Source organism: Peromyscus californicus, unplaced genomic scaffold (genome assembly GCF_007827085.1).
Source record: "Peromyscus californicus insignis strain IS unplaced genomic scaffold, ASM782708v3 Scaffold_6__1_contigs__length_162567912, whole genome shotgun sequence".
Lineage (NCBI taxonomy): Eukaryota > Metazoa > Chordata > Mammalia > Rodentia > Cricetidae > Peromyscus > Peromyscus californicus.
In genome coordinates, this window is record NW_026294584.1 from 9,328,496 (window position 1) to 9,349,234 (window position 20,739).

Below are 20,739 nucleotides of genomic sequence, written 5' to 3' on the forward strand. Positions count from 1 at the left end.
ATTTTTATATCCAGATAGCTCATAAGTGAGTGGGTCCTTTCCCATTGGCATAAAAGTTTTATGTAACAAATCATCATACTTTAAGATTTACACGTGATTCATTACAAAGTCTGGGGAATATCTGTAGGACTATTCTCTGGGAATGAAATTTAATCTTCTAAAAATATCAGTATGCTCAACTTGAAAGTTTTTATATAGGGAAAAAGCTAGCTTTTTCTATGTATAAAAACATACTGCCTTTAAGTATTTTTATAATTTTAATTAATCATAGTATAGACTTTATGTGGTCAGTGTTTGCTTTACGGCAATCATTGCTATTTTTTGTTAGTGGTTGTATTTGGTTTCTATCACTCTGTTTCAAAGCAATTTCATTTCTCACCATCCTACTGACTCATCATAGAAGCAAATGTAAAGATATGCATATGTTGTCCATGTTTTTCTCTTCTACACCAAGAAAAATGTTCTAGGTTATTTCTATGTAAAAGTGGTTACCCAGACCAGTTACCAGTAGTATCTGGTATTTGTCAGGTGTATGTAGAAAAGCTTTATTCTTTTGCTCTTATTGTTATAAAACACAGTGAAAACATTTGTATTAACAGGTCCAAGTTCATATAAGAGGGATTGAGCTCCTACTTTCACATATTCTCCAAACCTTTAAGCTTGAGAAGCAATGTAATTCAAATTTTAAAATAAGACCATCCTCACCCACAAAATATATGTGTTTTTACCCATCTGTTATGAGTCCAAGGCCCTTAGCTTAAAATCTTCACCATATTTTGGGGTTTAAGATACTGATTCTGAAGTGATTATACATTGCCAGAAAAGCCAAGGACAATATACGAACAGATCAGGTACATTTTGTCAAAGAACATGTGAAAGAAAAGACTTTGAGAAAGAGAAATGACTGGTCCAAGTGAGATGACAAAGAGACAATGTTCTGGTGCTGTACATCAATCAGATAATGTACTCATTCAGGAGAAAAGCCATTAGAGACTTTTACTCTTGAATAACAAACCGTTCCAGCACTAGCACCAGTATTTTGATGTAAACACAGCAGACACCTTTCTCAATACGTGATTAAGCTTTTGTTTTTCTAAATCCTTTGAGAAAACCAGAGTAATTATGAAATGATAGTGGTTGCCTGACTTATCTTTCTGGGACAATATTTCTTATTCTTTTATGGAAATGATCCTATTTTTCTGCAGATTAAATTTTGTGAATAAGAAATACAGCTCAAAGGAGAAGAAAATTGGGTATCATATATAAAAATCTGTGTCCTTCACTATTACTATAATTATTATTATGATAATTAAAATGCTGTGGCTCATTCTATAATCCCAGGAGAAGCAGGGCAACTGAAGCAGGAGATTCCAGGTAAGCCTCAACTACCAAGAGAGTCCCATCACCAGAGTAGGTCAGTTCGGGCTGTCTCTCGACCATTGCCAGCAGTCTGTTGTGTGGGTATCTTTGTGGATTTCTGTGGGCCTCTCTAGCACTTTGCTTCTTCCTATTCTCATGTGGTCTTCATTTACCATGGTCTCCTATTCCTTGTTCTCCCTCTCTGTTGTTGATCCAGCTGGGATCTCCCGCTCCCCCAAGCTCTCTTTCCCTCAACCCTCGCCTTTCATTACCCCCACTCATGTCCAGGCTGTTCATGTAGATCTCATTCCATTTCTCTGTCATTGGGCGATCCCTGTGTCTTTCTTGGGGTCCTGTTTTCTAGGTAGCCTCCCTGGTGATGTGAGTAGCAGACAAGTCATCCTTATTTCATGTCTAATATCCTGCTATGAGTGAGTACATACCATGTTTGTCTTTCTGAGTCTGGGTTATCTCACTCAGGATGATTTTTTTCTAGATCCATCCATTTGTCTGCAAACCTCATGATGTCATTGTTTTTCTCTGCTGAGTAGTATTCCATTGTGTATATGTACCACATTTTGTTTATCCATTCTTCAGTTGAAGGGCATCTGGGTTGTTTCCATGTTCTGGCTATTACAAACAATGCTGATATGAACATAGCTGAACAAGTGCTCTTATGGTGTGGTTGAGCATTTCTTAGGTATATGCCCAAGAGTGGTATAGCTGGATCTTGGGGGAGATTGATTCCCAATTTTCTAAGAAAGCGCCATATTGATTTCCAAAGTGGTTGTACAAGCTTGCATTCCCACCAGCAGTGGAGGAGAGTTCCCCTACCTCCACATCCTCTCCAGCATAAGGTGTCTTCAGTGTTTTTGATCTTAGCCATTCTGACAGGCGTAAGGTGGTATCTCAGAGTTGTTTTGATTTGCATTTCCCTGATGATTAGGAATGTTGAGCAATTCCTTAAATGTCTTTCGGCCATTTGAGTTTCCTCTGTTGAGAATTCTCTGTTTAGTTCTATAGCCCATTTCTTAATTGGACTGTTGGGCATTTTGATGTCTAATTTCTTGAATTCCTTATATATTTTAGATATCAGTCCTCTGTCAGATGTGGGGTTGGTGAAGATCTTTTCCCATTCTGTAAGCTGAGAAACCTCATCCAACTACGGAGGGATCTGGATGCAGAGATCCATGACTAGGCCCCGGGTGGATCTCTGGGAGTCCAATTAGTGAGAATGAGGAGGGTTTATATGAGTGAGAATTGTTGAGACCAAGGTTGGATAAAGCACAGGGACAAATAGCCAAATGAATGGAAACACATGAACTATGAACCAATGGCTGAGGGGTCCCCACTGGATCAGGCCCTCCGAATGGGTGAGACAGTTGATTGGCTTGATCTGTTTGGGAGGCATCCAGGCAGTGGGACCAGATCTTGTGCTCATTGCATGAGTTGGCTGTTTGAAACCTGGGGCCTATGCAGGATTGTTTGGCTCGGCCTGGGAGGAGGGGACTAGACCTACCTGGACTGAGTCTACCAGGTTGACCTCAATCTGTGGGGAAGGCTTTGCCCTGGAGGAGATGGGAATGGGGGGGGGGGGGTTGGGGGGAAGGTGAGGGGGACGGGAGGGGGGAGAACAAGGGAATCCGTGGCTGATATGTAGAACTGAATTGTATTGCAAAATAAATTAAAATAAATTAAAAAAAAAAAAAAGAGAGTCCCAAGCCTGTGTGGGCTATAGAGTGAGAATATGTTTCAAAAATTCAAAAAAAAATAAATAAGCAATTAGGAATATACTTAAGATGGACAAGAAAGGGTACACTTCATATTTTAGATGGCTGAATTTCTTTGTCTTTATATAGGACACTAAAGGCATTGCTTTATCTGTATTGTTTTATTATATTCCAAGATTCTGACTATATTATTGTTCTTTGATGACAGTTTGATTCAAAAAGAAAACTGTCATACCAGGTTCTATAATATGTCTGTTATGTGCCCATTAGGATTAGTTCTTCAGCATAAGACAAGTCATTCCTCATGGGTAAACTTTCATACTTACATATACATTTAGTGTCTATATCCACCTCTAACAATAATTTTTAAGATTACCATGGGTTAAAAATTAAGCAGTTTATATGTATGAACACATACATTTATGGTTATTATACAAACTTTATGATTGGGTAGTCTAAAATATGATCACAAATAATTTGCTGATACAAAGGTCTTAGTTCATATCTAAAAAGATTAATAATTCTTCATTGGCTTTTCCACTACCTTCAATGGAGTGAATGGCAAATTTGGGGCAAGTTAATAAACTAGAAATAGGAAAGTAAAGAAGTTTGATTTAAATAAAATGGTAGGTTAATAAAGATTATTGATTGTCAAAGTTATTAACTCTTGCTGTGAAAGGAAGTGAGGCTAGAAGGAGGATCAGAGGAAGCTTTCAAGAGGAGGTCAAATATGCATTAAACTTAAGAGAAAACTCAGGAATTTTGCAAAACATGAATGTTTTGGAGGCAGGGCAGTTATCTGTGCTGAGAGAACAGGTTGATTCAAGAAGGCCGGCAGGACTTTAAAGTGGAAGGGAAACAGGAACAAATGAAGTTGGATACATAGAGAATGGGAGATTAGGGAGGCTCTATCCTTCTGGCCCAATAACCCTGCATGGAACAGGAATACCACTAATTTCATGTAGACATACATCTGGGCTTGTGCATTCTGTGTCACACATTGACAACTTTGAGGTTGATATATTTGAGCAAAGGAAATTAGTTCTTAAAAGGTTGCTACAAAGATCCAGAAAAAAATGGTTTGGGAAAATTGGAATGGTGATTGGAGAAAGAGAACACAGATAAAAACAGGCAAAACCTGCAGGTCCTGGTCTTCGTTAGAGCAGAAAGTAAGAAGAAGAAAAAAGAGAGGAGTTAGCTCCTGATTTTCTTTCTTGGCTTTTGTTGTTGTTGTCAAAAAAATAAGACAAAGCACTACAACTATAGAAAGACTCCTGCAGTTCAGTCTAAGGTCCTTGCAGGTCCTACAGTGGAGGTGGAGGCAGGGAACAGGATGTAGAAGAATGGACCAGGAAGGTACTCCCTGGAGGGTGTTGGATGAAAGAGACTAGTCTGTGAATTCTGTGCCCAACCTGAGACTGGGGCTGTGAGGTTTGAAATAAATATTCAGTAAGAGGAAATGCAAGAATAGAAGCTGGCTGAAGGAAGAAGGAATACTTAGTTTCATACAAAACTCTGGAGGACCAAAGGAAGAAAAATCGATATTGAACATAGAAGATCCAAGGAAAGAATGAAAGAGTTCAAGAAAATAGTATAAGCCAATATTAAACAGAAAATCCAAACCACACCAGGAGCTTTGGCATTGGCAATCACTCTGGGGCAGTCACTGGTCTGCTTAATGGTACAGGCATTTAGTAGACATACAACCACATTGTGACTGCTGAAAAGGTAATATAACATTAGGATCATATGAATTCCTTGTTTCCCAAATGACCTCTCACCTTGAATTTACTCTTTGAAGAGCTTTCTCTCATCTGTGAGACGAATAAGGATCATAAATCATATCACTATTCTCAACAGTTTCAAAATCAAAGCTTTTGAACTCAAAATATATTCAATATATATCAAAATAAATTAGGGCTGTTGGTGTAATGTGACAATTTCTAATTAATATGTGAAATGCTAAGAAGTTGTTTCCATTACGTAGACTTTTTTGTTTTATTATACTTCAGCTTTATTTAAATGTACATAGAGGCTTTTATATAGAAACATTCTCTGTAATTTCTACCAGCTAGAGAAAAACTTTGAATATTCGTAACTGAAGAGATTTTAATTAACAAGTAAAATGTAAAGTTATAACAAAATATTTCCCACTGTTAGGAACAGTAACCTGTAGGTTTTTTCCTTAAACATAAACTGAAGAATGGGCTGAAAAGATGGCTTAGTGGTTAAGAACACTGGATGTTCTTCCAGAGGACCAGAGAGAGGTTTGATTCTCAGTACCCACATAGCAGCTTACAGCAACCTTAACACCAGTTCCAAAGGCTCCAAAGCCCTCTTCTGGCCTCCAAGTTGATCAGGCATACACAAAGTTCACAGACCTACATTCAGGCAAACCCACCAAAAACATAAAAATAAGTGAATTGAAGATGATTATAACTATGAATACAGTGTCGATACATAAACTTTTATGGACAGAAAGGGAAACATAAAACGCACCAGTGCTGAAACCAAAACAGCTCCGTAGGCCACATTTTTGAAGATTTGGCCATGAAGAAATGGCTCAAAGGTTGAGAGAGTAATTAGTTCTTCCATAGCACCCATGTCAGGGGACTAGCAAGCACCTGTCACTCCAGTCAGGGCATGCAATGCCTTTGGCCTCTGCAGGCATACGCACACACATGTGGCTTACTAAACTCACACTGACACACCAACACACGTACCCCCCCACACACACACCAAATTAAAAATAAGTCTTCATTTTCTCTTAATATAGTATCTGTAAACAATTGTTTTACTGCTTGATGCTCTCACAAATATTTTGGGACCTTTAGCTAGAAATGTGGTGTTTGTTAATATACATCTCTGTATCAAAACTGCTGTATTAATATATTTATTTATTATTGAAATAATATCACTGAATTGAGAAGGTTTATAATTTGTCAGAGTCTTTAGATTAAAAATTAGAATTTCAAGTAGATTTAATAGAACTAATTGTTATTTGCATGTTTTCTCAAGAAATATTTTAAACTGATCTTAGCTATCAAATAATTTAAGTTCTATTGGGTTTTCAGCATAGTGTGAGCTATTGGCTTTCTTTTTAAAAAAAAATCTCAAGGATATATTAAGAGTTACAGAAAATCATGCTTTTTAATTACATATTTTTGGTTCCATTGTTACTTCCTTAACTTCAGATTTCTGTAAGTTGACCATACTGAAATTCTAAGGGTGTAGCAAGTTTAAGTAACTGTGAGAAAGTTTACAGAGCACCGGGGGTTTGCATCTGATTTGCCGGAGGTGGAAGGTGCAGGTACCCAGGTGTGATCTAGAGAAATACTGGGCAGGGCATCAGGATTAATAAAACCTGGGGTTGTGGGAATCGTTTTGGCGGTTTCAGCTGCAACTGGTTCTGAAGCCCTGACAGACTCCCTCCCAGGGAGGAATGGATGGAATGTGGACTCTCCACTTTACCTAAGGCTTTGAAACAGCAGGCAGCTGGCCACCATCTCTCAGACCTCAACAGACAGAAAGAGGTATTCAAGACTCACTAGGAGCGGGGCCAGCGTTAGCCCATAAATCAAAGCGAAGACGATACTCTTGAAATCATAGTGCTTGTGTCCTCTTGGAATTATTTCCACACACATTTCTGAAATGAAACCAAACAAACAACAAATTGAGGGACAGGGAGGCTCTTAAAGAATGTGTTATCTGAAAGCGCATCTACAGATTTGGCATGGACCAGGCAGCTTCACTCAGATTACAGTATTGCTTAAAATCGTGGCGTAATCTTTATGATGGCCATAAATAATCGAAACCTCTGTAACATCTATCTAATTATGCAATGAAGAAAGTAAACTTGAGGGCTTTATAGGATCGGAGGACAGGCATGTGTTCTCAGTAGATAACAGGAACTGCGTAACCTCAGGAGATAACTTCACCACTCTGGGCTTCAGGTCAGTGTTTGAAAATGTGGAGGTTACACTAGTTATTCAAAATTCTATTAGTTGAGCATCTTAAATTTTCAATTAGAAGTTGGTTTTAAATATCGTAAGTATTGCAGAAGTCACAGATTGTAATTTCATTATTTTAGCTGTTAGTATATATACTTTTGAAGTATATAGTCATTTATGCTTAACAAAAAACAATTCAGGAACAATTTAATAGACCAAGAAAACTGGGAAAATTGTATTTTGTTAGAAGACAAGTTTTTAGAAGAGACTAGTCTAGAGTGCAACCCTAGGTCTCACCCAGTGATTAGGAGACGTGCATCTGGCAGGGGTGGCTAAGGCTGCAAAGGGCCTTGGATCTCTGTCTCTGCTCCTCTACGGATGTAGTTTTCCTTCTTTTTCATATTCTTTAGGTAAGATAGAGAATTTTAGTGTCTTAAGTATAGGGAATGAATCAGTTCAATGCTAACTGACACCAACTTAGTAAATTATCCTTAGGCACGAATTAGTAAAATCTGTAACCAAAGCTAATAAATACAACCAGAAAAATAAATAAATAAAGGAAGGAAGGTTTGCTACATCAAAAGGAAGTGGAGCACTGGAATTATTCTGAGCTCGGGTGCCACGCTTAAACAAAGAACACATAGGAGTTTTATTCAAGGAGCCCATACAGTCCCCAGAAAAATCACGTTGAGGTCACATTTCTGAGTGTATTCAATTCAAGCTGTACATTACTAAGCATGGTCTGTCTCAGGTCAGGGTTCAAAAGAGAAAGCTCCCGGACTCATTCATGAGCATGGCTAGCTTGAGGTAATGGAGAGATTAAAGCAGTGAACGGAAGTACTTCACCACACACTTCACAATATGTAGTCATAACTACAGCAGACAAGAAAAGTTCTGGGTAGATTCAGTTCCTTTTAACCAAAGAGGTGTTAGCTGGAACCAAAGGAAAAGATGATTTGAAGAGGTGTTCACAAATAAGACAGCTTGTCCTTCAAGACACTGCCTCACTTGACGGCTAAGAGAACTAGCAATTTAAAGTACCTTTAAAAGCACCATGTACACATTTTCATTCAACCCACATGAACTGAAAAAGAAAGCAAGACTCCTGCGCTCCAGGTTCTGTTACACCTATGTAGAGGTGTCTTCTTGGTGATGTTACTCTCTAGCAGATATGTCAGTCACAGAAAGATAAGCACATCTTTATACTTACACAAGCTTCCTAACATAGCCAAAATCATGTTGACAAAGGACTGAACTGTAGCTAACCGAGTGTGGTGTGGAATATTATTGATTTATAGGCATAAAATTTCTATTAAGTAAAGTCGATGGATAGAGATATAATCTATAGCACCCCCACATAGTCAGCACACCTAAATGAGTAAGAAAATCATCATGTTTAGTATTCTTAGAGCTATGTTTTTAAATGTGAAAGCTGAGGTATAAGATTTTAAAACAATATTCCCAGAGTTAAAAAGTTAATAAATGAAGCACAAAGTTAGGTCTGGGGATCTTGGACTATTATCTCATCATTTCTCTTAATTCATAGTGTTTTCTTTAGAGCAAGTTTATTTGATAAATTCATCTCAATACAAGGGTTGTCTGAAACTTAACAGTTAACCAAATCAAGAGCTATAGACTCACACTTCAGATAATTTGTAATAGTGGCTAATCTTATACATTTGAATCCTAAAATAAAAATGCATGTGATGAATCCTGTCTCTCACCATTTTCCATCAAACTAATAATGGGTAAATTGGTCAATTTTGCTAATTTTCCAATACCTTAGTTGTGTGATTTTTCAAATAATGTAATTTTACCTTTCCCACTCCCATGAATTCATTTTCTTTTTTATTGTTGATATTTGTTTGTTTTGGCCAATAATTATTTAAGAGATGATCTCTTTCCAGTAAGATTTCAAGCATATCTAACACTATTAATAGTCAGCCAGCTATTTTCCCTCTGAAAATTAATGGGGAATTTGAGGGGCTACTAATAAGATTCCCCTTATTTTATATTAGATGCATAAATGCTACCACTCTGTAAATGGTTCAGAGCAATGGATCTGGAAAGTATTCTGTGACTCCCTAGTGTTACTCAGCAAGCCAACTACAGAACTGAACTATTTAATTTAAATGCCTAAAACCTAAACATGATCCTTTTTAAATACTAAAATTGGAATAGCTTTAAATGTATTGGGTTGACTGAAACTATTTGCTGCATGCTACACAATCAGATTGTCTTATGTACTTACCAAAAATTTTTAGTCTACATGCATATAACTAAAACTGATCTGAAAGCTATTGAATTTTCAATCATAAAATAACTTTCAGTAAGTAGGGTGTAGGTCAAGGATTGAATTTCTTCAGTCCTGCGCAAGGTCGAGGAGTGAGTACAGTGAGAGACATTTAAACGTGCGCTGCAGTGGGCCATGTCCATCTTATCTTGATGGCTCTTTATCTCTTGGGGGTGCTTGGCTCAGGTTTGGTGTCAGCTGGGGCTTCTCTTTGTTTTGCTTTGCTTTCTAAGTTTCCTTTCCTCTGTGCTTGTCTGCCTGCCCTCACAACAACTCCCCGTGTAATAGTCATTCCAAAGTGCATTTTGTGTACTCTTTGTTTAAATAGTTAGCTCCAGAAATATTTAAGACATTTTCTTTACTTAAACATGTTGAAGAACCATTTAGAAGAAAGAGAGATGATGAGTAGTGTGTTTTGTGTTAAGCATAACACTGGCTCCAAGGGTGAAATTTTGTTACATTGTAAAAATAGTCTCAATCCCTCATTAAAGCAAATAATGTGGTTGCCTGAAAGTCTAAAATACCCATTTCCTTCAAACAGAAATCAAAGGGCTGAGATAAGTGTGGAGTTTGTTATTTGAATTCCTACACCTTTTTGAGATGGTGTGCTACACAGAGAACAAATTGTGAAATGCAAAGCTTAAAATAAACTCGGGTCATAGGTTGAAATATTTACAATCCAATGTAATATTAACATTTCTTGCTGGACTTTTATGACATTTATTTAATGCAGAGAGAAACCTGTGTTCCACCGAACATCCTCTGATTAAAGTCTGCTCCTTTAGTGTCTACTTGATCATCTGAAGAATTCTAAAAAGAGCAGGAAGCACACAGCATTGAGCCGATTGAGGGCAAGGAAAAATCAATCTAAAGATTTAAAAGATCTGGATTATTAATGCTAGTTATACTGGCATGAATGCTTGATGATCCTAAATGAGCACAAATTCATTCTGGAGCAATGTATCCACAATCCACAATCTTTCTGCGCTCCCATTCCTTGACATGGTTCAATATGAAAAGAAACACCATGTAAAAACTTTTATAATTTTTTGTTTAAGATATTTAAGTGAGTAAAGTGTGTGTGTGTGTGTGTGTGTGTGTGTGTGTGTGTGTGTGTGTGTGTGTGTGTGTTTTTGCTAATTTGGATTTGTAGTCTCTCTTAGGGAAAAGCTATAAACTCAAGCCCTTCTCTGATGGGACTTAGGGGATTTTGTCATAGATGTTTATAATGTTTCTTTCATGGGATGTTTCTTTATCCTGGCAGACAGCCTAAGTTTAATTGTTTGACCTGTGACCAGGTATCCCTCTAACAAGAAAATTGCTCATACTGGCAAACGCCTCTGTGGCTCTCATCTGACCTGTGTCCACTTTATTGGTATCAAAATGCCCCCTGTGTAGAAAAAGGCTGACTGGGAAAAATGTTCTCCTGTGTCAGATACGTGAGACATGGAAGGGGTGACATAGTGGAACACAGGAAGCAACAGCAACAGTTTTTGATTTGCAGAGCCCAGAGAAGACAGCAGCGTGTTTCACAGGGCCATGTGGAGAGGAAGTTAGCACGGACACATATGTTCAACCCATGAGAAGGGAACAAGTTGAGTGGAAAGGGGACCTAGCATATAGGGTGTTAGTCAGCATAGCTGTGTGATCTGTACAGGATATGGGGTCAGCAGGGCAAATTAGACAGATTACAGCTAGTTCTATTACAAGGAGAAGAGCAACAGGAAGAGATTGGATAAGGTAAGCAGAGAGGTTAATCTTACTCATAAGTGAGAAGAGTAAAGAACTGGAAACTGAGTCATGAATGCTAGACATTTCTTTTGTATGAGGTAGACAAATTTACACTTATCTTCATATTGGGTGGTTAGGAATCATTAAACTGTAGACAAGCATTGCATTGCTATACAAATTTGGAAACTTCAGGGTTAATTTTAATCTAAAAAGGGAGCTACTTTACAAAAAAACAGCTGTAGTATATACAGTGTATATAGTAATGAAGGGAAAATAAAATAAGAACTATATTATTTCACATATTTATAATTTGGATAGGTTTGGATCATAAACTATTATATTGACAATCAACTTTGCAAAAATAAAATAAAAGCAGGTTATATTTTATATTACCATTTATCAAAATAATGTTTGACATCGTCTTTTCCAAAGAAAATAAAAATAAACAGTTACTATGAAAAATTAATGGTATATAATATGAAATTAATATCTCTAGAGTTTTTACAAAACCTCTGAAACTCTTGGAGTATAGCTAAAATTTTCATAAGGCAAAAAATTACAGCTGGCACTAATAGCATAGTTTCCAGCTGTGGTGTAAAATCACCAATTTCTGTGTGGCTGCAAAATTTCACACCATTATATGTTCTGTAAAAGTATATCTTTTCAAATAAATGTAATACACTATTACCTCATTAAGTTAGAAATATACAGAAATTCTTGAAGTCAAAATTTTTGTTCAGTCATCAAATGTGAATAAAAATTATTCTTTGTGTTGATGTTAATCTCAAATTAATTTAAACATATATTAGATTTAATTTTCTCAGAAAATCATATTTTCAGGATTTTTATCTTCCTTACTATAAAGTCATTTTACCTTATGAACCATCAGTTGAAAGATAATACGCATCAAGCATGTTTAAGCATTTGTTATTTTTCCAAATGCTGTGTGGAGATGTGTATTACTTTGAATCCTAAGATAGAGGACTTGGTTTGCTTTTCAGTCTCTTTCTAATCTGCCCATTATGCTTTCTCTGCTTTCCTGTCTTCATCTATAAAGAAGACTATGCTTTGGAGTTTTCCTTATGTTGCAGTGATTCCTAAAGTCTCTGCTATGAACTTGATGCAGTTGCTGCTCCGGGTAAATTTAGAACTGATAGGAGAGAAGGTGGTAGTAGAATATCACCTGTGTTACACTATCAAGATGATCGGGGATGGCTTGGGGGTTCCTTTTGAAAATGAGAAAGCCAGTTAGGTGGTGATGGCAGTGCATGCCTTTAATCCTAGCACTCCAGAGGCAGAGGCAGGAGGATCTCAGTGAGTTCGAGGCCAGCCTGGTCTACAAATTGAGTTCCAGGATAGCCAGGACTGTTACACAGAGAAACTCTGTCCCAAAAAAGCAAAAAGCAAAAACCAAAACAAAAAAAAAAGAAAGAAAGAAAAGAAAAAGAAAATTAGAATGCCTTCTTACAAGAGTGAGTGTTTGAAATTAAATATGAAAATTGGTAGTTTGTATAATGCACATTTTTCAGGCTATATTCCTTAAGGATTGAGTAGCTCCATTAGTACCACCAAGAGCTGTCATTGCTGACATCTCACCTGGGTTCCAACCTCAGCAACCAATGGCATTCATGACTAACGTGCTAGGATATGCTAAGGAAGTGTTTCGTGTCTGCTTTTGTCTATGTGGCTTTGTTCTGTCCTATTTTTATTAGTCTGTTATTACCACATGATCTTTATGCAATTAAAATTCTAATGAAAGCCAGGCTAAGAATGTACTGACTAGCATGTAAACATTACCTAGAAATTCATGTGAAAACAGCTTATTCTTTGGTGCCTGATGCTGTCTCCTGGAGTAAGATAAATGAATGTTCCTTGAAATCTTTCAAACTAAATTCTTCTTTACTCCCTCTACCTCCAGTAATTTTCAAATTCTAAATTTAAAAACAAATCACAAACATGGATGTGGTTGAGATCCAGGCTTAGTATTGCCAAATATAGACACATGTCACTTAGTGACAGGGATGTATTCTGAGAAAAACATGTTAGTGAGCAATTTTGTCTTTGAGGGAATACCATGCAGGAGGATACTTTCAGGTTCTCAGAAGGCTACTATGTTCTTTGGTCACAGAGTCTCCTGGGCTCACCACATAAAGTCTACCTTCACTGAAACAGTACTGTGCAGCATGTGGCTATACTCAAGGAAAGGAATCGTATAGGTCCAAAGGAGCATCTCTTACTTTTCCTTCTATCCTGTTTGCACCTCTTTTTACCCCAACAAGAATTTAAAAATTAAAAATAAAATTCACACTAGCTAAAAGACTCAGCAGGCAAGGCTTTTGCGCCGAGTCTGATGTCGAGTTTGATCCTGGAACATACACGATAGAAGGAAAGAACCGACTCCCACAATTGATCCTCTGACCTCTTCTACTTCTCCAATATAGATCTTATAAAGTAGAACTCATCTACCCTAAACCACACAGAAAGAGCTTCTCCTTTCTCCATACAAGACATCCAGAAGGCTCCTGACCGACATCTGGGACAAATGCTGTAGACAAGTCAGGAAGAATCTGGACAGAGGGCCTTGCTTGCTTTCCTGCTTCAGTCTACTAAAGGGGGAGCCCCTAGCCCTTTATTCCATAACATGTCTACCGTGCTGTGCTTTCTTCATGAAACTGAAGTGTAAAAGTAGATAGTTTCCCTTGGGTGCTTGGGTCTTCATTTTTGCAAGATCTTGTGTCATGTAAAACAATCTAACCTCCAGAAATCCTCCTATAGTCCAGGACTGCCTTTTGGAGTTAGGGGACCAGAGCTTCCTTTGGACACAACATGCTGAATGCTTTTTATTCTAGCTAGTGTTTTGTGGTAGAATTACAGGTGTTGTCTGTAGGACGGCAGTGGTCACTTGTGTCGCTCCATTTTGTTCCTCCCTTGCCTTCTTAACCTTTCCCCTTTGAGCCACCCTGAATTAAGAGCAGCAGGACTGATTGATAAACATCTTTTTGTCATCTAACTCAAGCTACCCCCAAGCCATCAGAGGCCAGCAGGACAGACTGCATCCAAATAGGGGCAATTATCCACCATACAAGGAGGCTGTATCCTGGAGCAGAAGTCATCATCTCAAATGAAGCAGATTGTTTCCCTCCAGCAATGACTGTGATAACAGCTTCCTCAGGACCACCTTGCAGAACCAGACCACACGTTGCCTGGGATTGCTTAATGAGCATACCTCTGGCCCCACCTCTCCCAATTTTTAACATCAACAAGTGTGAAGCCCATATTAGTACCCAGAAGATAGACATGGGGTCTGTGGATCACTTTCTTTGTTCTTCTTCACACTGTGGCCATAGTGAATAACTCTCCCTGCCTTTCAACACTACTCATTTGATTAATTGTTCTGTTAGGACAGATAATCAAGCCTAGCCTTTTGTGGCTGCTGGATTCGGAGCTTTTACAAGAATTGCAAAAACATCCATATATTAGCAAGACAACAGATTGAAAAAAGGGACACACCAGAAACAGAACCATTAGTAAAGCAGAACCAAAGTAAAGATAAGACCGGGGGGGGGGGGGGGGGGGGGGGGGGGGATGGATGCAAAGGTTAATCACTCTTTTCTCACTTTCCCTGTGTTCTCTAATTTCCCAAACCTTCAAGAGGTTCTCTCAGTCTCTGTCATCTCTCACTCTCTCTCTGTTCACCGCTCCCCCAGTCGTTCACTTTTTTCTTTTTCTTTCCTTTTCCTCATTCTTTCCTATCACCACTGCATAGTTCAGAGTCAACTCACAATGCTCCTGTCTCAGTTGCTGTGTTTAATGCAAGAACGGCAGGCTTTCTTTTTAAGTTTTCCATATCAAGATAATTTTTATTAATTCTCTAATCCTGTCTCCTTCTATATTTCCTGAAATGCCTATGGAAATCCTTACTTGGCCTAAAAAAAGTCTTCTATTTAGAAATTGAAATGGAGAACAAATGAATTAATATTAGAATTTAAAGTCATTTTCTTTCAATGCCCATGTTCTTCTCAGTCTTAGAAGTGTCGTTTGGATTCTGAGTTCTTTGCCAGCAGATACTTGAGACACAAGTTAAAAAATGCTAAGCCGACTCAATGTTTTCAGTTGTCTAAAGATAAACATTGGCTTCAGCCCAAGAGAACTATTGTTTTTAAACACTAACAGATCAGAGCACAGTCACTAAGACAAACCCACTTGTTATCCTCTACACTCCATGGAGACAGATGCAGGGACTTGAGGCCTCCTCTTGAACTCTGCATTGGCTTGGGGTGGGGGCGGGGGTGGGAGTCCCTTGACCAAGAAAGGAAAATGGAATCCCAGTCCCCAGGACCGTGCTAGTTGTTCTACAAGGGAGAAGCATATGCCTCTGCTGCCACTTCCCACAGCTCTGGAGGATAACCCTGAGGTGGTCCTTGGCTCTGACGCTCAGGGCATTCATCCTTGTTTATAGAGAAGCAGCTCAGTTAGCCATTCTCTCTTCCTCAGCCTTATTGCTTTAACAATGGTAGGAATTCAGGGAGTCCACGGGTGGGAGTTTATCTAGAGAACCAAGGCAAAGCCTCAACCATTCATGTACAAATCTGGGTCACCCATCTTTACTAGCAAAGCCGTCCTGCAGACCTCTGGGGAAAACACTGTTGCAGTAGTTCTTAGAGACCTACCATAGACATGCTAATTGCAGTTACAGTTTAAACTTTGTCTCCCACCCCATTACCACATGATTTTAGTGGAATACTGAGACAGTCCTCCAGCAGAAAGGGTGGCCTTTTTGAGTCAAAGCTGTAGATTTTCTTTCCTGCTGGGTGCTTTCACACAAACCTGCTTATTTCCTCCTTCCCCTATCAAAGCAAACCTTTTGCCCACCCATGGTATGACACCTTCCTTTCCCCAACTCCTTTTCTGGCATAATTCCTCAAAATTTAAATCACAATACATCCAGAAGAGCAGCTGGCAAGGATAAAACCTCTGGAAGGCAAGGAGGGGTTGTAAAGCATGGAGGACAAAAGGAAAATTCACTGAAAGGAGAAAACAAGGGCCTGGGGGATGCTCTGAACAGGGGATGCTCTGTCATTTATAACCGTGTAAATGTGGGAGGGTCTTTGGTCTGGGCCTAGAAAGAAGATGTCCAGTGGCAGGCTGAGGCAGTTAGCTTTCTTCTGAAAACAGTAACAAATATTAGGTATTATGATCAAGCTTGAGGGGACAGGTTGCAGGAAAGAATGCATGGGAGAGAATATAAGCTGGAACAGAGGTAAAGCCAGCACGAAGATAATACACAGTTGACCAACAAAGGCCTGCTTCTAGTTGGTGATAGCAAATATGGAAACAAAGTTAGAAGAGTAAAACGGATGGCAGGGGGCAGAAGTAAACTCCAGAACATGGAATTTTCAGGTGGAAACTCGGAGGGATATTAATTTCAGGTTTAAAGTTGTAAGCTTCATTGACTTACAATTGAGAGTAATTTGGAGGGTCAAAGCTTGAGGCCAAAGACTTCCCTACATTGTTAATTAGCCCTCCACACCGCTGGGCTCCTACTCATCCTCATTGTTACGTTCTTCTGCCTTTAACTCCATCCTTGACCCTGCCGCTACTCTGTACCCCCACCCAAGTCCTCTTCTTGTCAGCTCCTAGGTCACAGTCCCTTCATTTATAACGATTTTAAATTCAGGGCTTATTAAAGCTCTCTATCCCATTATTCTCCCTGCCCTAGTATTCAGACATTTCAACAGCTTCTGGGAAAAGTCACCACGATGTGGTGTGTCTTAGGTGTTTTGTGTGTATGATTCAGTTAACTCTTACAGCAACCTATATCTTTTAGCAGAAGGGAGCCTGAGGTGGATAGTAAGATTGTTGAGGAGCAGAAAAAATACCTAGATACCAATTTTTCAGAACATAGAGTTTAGAGTTTATGTCTTAATGCTTGGAAGGAAATTAAGTAGACTTCTACCTATCTCACTACAGGAAATGTATTTGCTTCATGAGAGTAGGATTCTTGTTTTAGATTTGTTTGTTTTTAAATTAGTTTACTATAGTGTTTATTCCATTACCTACAGAGGGACCTGACAATAGATGAAGTTTAAAAATATTTACTTTAGTTATTTGTGTGTGTGTAACCACACACACATGCGTTCATGCACGTGTCTGTGTGTTTGTGTGTGTACGTGCGATAGTACATGTGTCTCCCTGGGGGGAGATTAGGCAACGTAAGGTAAAGATGTCAATAATCATCTTGCATCATGCTCAAAACTGGTTCCCTCTGTTGAGACCATGAGGGGAAGAAGTGCAGAGATGACCGGCCATACTAGTGGAAGCCCATGAACTGTGGACTGGTGGCTGTGGAGCCCCCACGGAACTGGAATATGGAAGACGGTTGTTTGGCTCGAACTGTTTGGGGGGCACCCAGGCAGGGGGATTGGGATCTGGCCCTGGTCTGTGGGCAGGCTTTTGGGAATCCGATGCCTGTGGTGTGGCGCCTTGCGCAGCCTTGGTGCAGTGGGAAGGGGCTTAGACCTGCCTAGGTAGGCTCAGTGTGCTGGGCTCTGCTGACTCCCTATGGGAGACCTTGATTTGGGGGATATGGGGATGTGGGGTGGCTTGAGAAAGAGGGCTGGGGGTTGGGAGGAGGGAGGAGATGGGATCTGTGGGTAGTATGTAGAGTGAGTAGAAAATTTCTTAATAAAGAAAAATGGAAAAACAACAACAACAACATAAACAAAAGACTGGTTCCCTCACTGAAGGCTCCAGGCTAGCTGTGATGGGTTCACAACACGCCCCCACTGTTGGGCGTGTTTGCATATGCCCGCGGACCTGGACACTTCCGCCTAGCCAGTTTCAGGTCAAGATAGCCATTTCCGGGTCAAGGCGTCTCGCATGGTTACGTAAGAGCGCGCAACGTAACCATGTGATCTACACGCATGCGTGGAGTAGTTACATCGACCTGTGTACGCACCTACGCCACCCAGCCTTTATAAGCTGGGGCCATATTCCCGGCTTTCTCTCTCTCTTCTTCTTCTTCTGTACACATGTGTCTTCCACAGGCCTGGGCACTCTCTGTCCCTTTCATCTTAATAAAACACTTATTATCGGATTCTGTCGTGTTTCGTGACATTTCCTCGCAGGGTAAGAGCGCCGCAAAGTAACTAACAAGCTGGGCTACAAGCTTCCAGGGAATTCTGACTGACTCCACAAACCCACAGGAGTCCTGGGATCTCGACAAGCACCAGTGTAACTCGCTTTTGCAAAGGTTTCAGTGACACAAACTCCGCTGACCAAGCTTGTTTGGTAAGCATTTCACCTTTCAGCCATATCCCATCCCCAAGTATGTATTTTAAAGTTATGAACCTATTAAGCGTTCATGACGGTCTATTGTATATCGGCCATATGTCAGACCCTGGGGACAAAATGATCAGGAGAACCTAGATACTAAATATAGAGCCAAGAGGACTGGTGCAGAGATAGAGAAGATAAAAGGGAAAGGGAGGAGGGGTTACATTAGACTCTGTACATGTAACTTTATTTTTTTATTCAGTATTCCCATTAATGCCTCAAATTTATGTTTGCCTAAATAGCATTTAGTGGTAACTTTTATTTAAAAAAATAGATGTATTTATTTTATTTTGTGTGAATGTTTTGCCTGAATGCGGTTATGTGCACCACTGTAGGTCTGGTCACTGTGGAAGTGAGAAGACCGTGTGTGACAACCTGGAACTGGAGTAAGATTGATGTGAGTCACCATGTGGATGCTGAGAACAGAACCTGTGTCCTCAGCAAGAGCAGTAATTGTTTTAACTACTGTGCCATCTCTCCAGCCTCAAGTGATAAACATGTTTGAGTGAAGTCCATAACCATACTTCAGGAAAAGTTGTGATCATTTTTAACAAGCAGAATCATGTTAATAAAATTATATAAGTGATTTTATGATAGATTTGCTTATGGAAGAGTACACTGACAGCATCACCTCAGTTAGAGCTATAATACAGGTATGAAAATTAGCAATTAGACTAGCCACATCTGTCAGCCTTGATCATATATAAATGCTCCTATTTGGAAAAATAGCATAGATGACACATAACTCAAAATTATATGTAAGTTACATTGGCAAGCAAAAATTACTTGGTGTAAGAATTAAATTCTGTCCTCTTTCATCATTCTATGCCATGCCAGCTGTGGGACTGTAGTGGCACAAGGCACTTGGACCTACTCTTGTGAGCCCACCTTGAGGAGTATATGGGGGACTAAGATAAATGACATAGAGTCATGCTCTTTGCTAAATTCTTCTGAATGATAACAGGAAAAAGAAGTTGAATATTAATTAAAATGCATATGATCAATCCAAGCAAAAAGATATTGGGCAAAGTTTCAGATAATAAAATGAACTGCAAGATTTTCATTCTTGGCTAGAAGTCTATGGAAGTGGTAAGCAAATTTTAAGAAAGCTATTAATGTTATTGTGTTTCTTCCTATTCATACTACCTAATACAGGCTCTGAAAATCTTCATATTCTCATGTAATTTTTCAAATCCGTGTTCAATTTAAGTATTTTAATTGGACTGCATCCTTATCAGTTCTCACTTCTAAAGCTTTTTAAATTAAAATTTCTAATATGTATATGGGTTGAATGCTAACTATTTTTAAGCATTGCTCTGAACATTGAGAGAAACAAAACCTCAAATTTAAATGAATTTTCACTAAAATTTAAGAAGTATTTTGTAGGGGACCAGCCCCCACACTAATTTACCCCAAGGACTCTTGAGGAATGAGGAATAATAGACTTAGTTAGAAATAGAGGGGAGAGAAACAGAGACAAAACACAGGACAGACTCGGGTGGGCCTGGATCCTTACCCACCAGACCAGAACTTTATTCCAAATGCTAAGGGGTGGAACAAAAGACCTCCCCCTTGCTAACCTTATAAACACCTGGTCCCCAGGCCTGTGGTCCAATCATCCTCTTATGCAGTCCTGCCGGGTACAGACATTAGGAAACCTAGTGGGCTACAACAGTATTTGTCATTATTGTATGCATAAATACCATGCGCGTGCGTGTGTGCGCGCGCGCGCGCGCGCGCGCGCGCGTGTGTGTGTGTGTGTGTGTGTGTGTGTGTGTGTGTGTGTGTGTGTGTGTGTGTATTTTCCAGCAATGAATTCAGGTAGTCAAAAGTGTTTACCTCATTTACCTCTGATCATCTTCCCTAGCCAGTAGCTAGGGATTTCTGTGGCCTGTTTTCATATCACATCAATTGATGTTTGGAAGTTTCTGTATAGGAAAAAAAAAAAAAGGATTCTAATGGATCTGAATGAATTTTGTTAGATATTATCTAATGACAGCATATTATTTGGTAGGGAATGATTAAATCTACTATTCTAATATTAGGGTAAACAATCATAATATAAAGACATGAAATGTATTTGAACAAGTATAATATTGCTTCATCTCAAACTTCTGTGGTTTTGCCATACTAACTACTTAGGAAGAAATATTCTAGCCCCACACTCTATCCCTTTTTTTTAATCTACTTTTCCCAAAGATAATTTTGTTGGAGGACTTTTGGAGTAGCTAACATAATTGAGGAATCACTACTTAAATCTGGAAGCAGGATCAAAAGAGCCCTCTGTATCCAAGTAGTGACTGCTTTTCATATCTTGTCTCTGGGTACCAGTTTTTAACAT